Source organism: Parastagonospora nodorum (genome assembly GCF_000146915.1).
Source record: "Parastagonospora nodorum SN15 chromosome Unknown scaffold_16, whole genome shotgun sequence".
Taxonomy (NCBI): domain Eukaryota; kingdom Fungi; phylum Ascomycota; class Dothideomycetes; order Pleosporales; family Phaeosphaeriaceae; genus Parastagonospora; species Parastagonospora nodorum.
Window position 1 is genome coordinate 618 of NW_001884564.1, and position 1505 is coordinate 2122.

Sequence of the window (1505 nt, forward strand, 5' to 3'; positions counted from 1 at the left end):
TTATTCATTTCCACGTTGCATTCCCACAACATAGCGCCTTTGCCAAGGCCTATTTCTAATTGGCTAAGCTCTGCATTCCCACTGGAAAATGCAGGGTAGACTCCGAGGGACAGAGATAGTAAGAGGTAGTAATAAATAGTTTTAGTAAGCAAATATTTAATCTAAACCTAAGCGCCTAGCTTAATTAAATATTTAGTAAGTAATATCTAGAAACCTTCTAACCGCAGCCTTCTTAGAAGGCTAAATATATTAGTTTATGCTATAATAGAGTATTCTAGCTTATAATAACTTACTACTATATAGTTAGAGTTACTAAAGAAGTAATAGAAGCACTTAAAGTACTAAGCAGTCTCTCTACCTCTAATCTTCTTCTGCTAGAATAAGTAGAGATTAAGATAGTTCTTAGCATTCTCTATAGCATTAGAGAAGTCTATTATAACGTAACTAAACTTACTAAGGCACTTAAAGGAGCCTATAGTAAAAGATATAATATAGTAGTAGTATAGATAATAAGTGCATATACTATTCTCTATTATATTATTACTAATAGTAATCTAGTCTATATTAACTAATTTAGAGGTATTCTAGCCTAGATTAGCATAGAATAGAAGCAGAAGAGCTTAATAAAGCTAGATTAAGAGGCATAGTAGTTATTATAGGACACTCTATATTTATTAGCGCTATAATAGAGTATAATAGAGTATTCTAGCCTAAAGTAGAGGCTAAAATCTCTATAGAGAGAACTAAAAATTCTTACTAAAAAGAGACTAAGAGAATATAGAACTAAGTTAGAAGTTAGGCTAAGCTTAACTAGTATTATAAGTCTATGCGCTGCTTACTTATTATTGCTTAGCGCGCTAAGCTTAGTTAAGTAAGTCTCTTAAAACTATAAGTTTTAGAAATAATCTATAGAGCTCTAATGCGCGCGTTAGAGCTTAAATAAGCTATTATAGCTTATTCTAGCTTACTAAACGCTTTTCTATATTAGACGTATTCGCTTAAAGTTAGTATGCCTAAGAAGAGAGATAATATTAGTACTCTAGCACTAAGAACATCTTTAGCGTTCTAAGTAGGCCTAGTATATCTACTAGAGAGCTAGTATATAGAGTAGAGAGAGAATCGCTTCTTATTAGTAGCGATTCGTCTATCCTTTACGATAATTCTATTAGTTATTCTTACTATTACTTACTTCTAGCTATAACTCTTTAGTACTGTTCTAATAATTATTAATATTATAGAATTAGTTCTATAAGTTAGTTATTAGCTCTCTTACTACTAACTATCTTCTTGCGTAATATAACGTTAGTTATATTATACTATAAAGGTAAGCAGTAGCGTTATATACCTCTATATTATAGATATAATTAAGGTATACTAGCTAGAATATATGCTGCTAAGTTACTCTATTTCTAGAAATAATTCTTATATAGATAAGAAGAGTATAAGCAAAGCAGGCAGCTATTGCTTATAAGACTAGGTAGTAGAGTATTATATAGTAATAGATT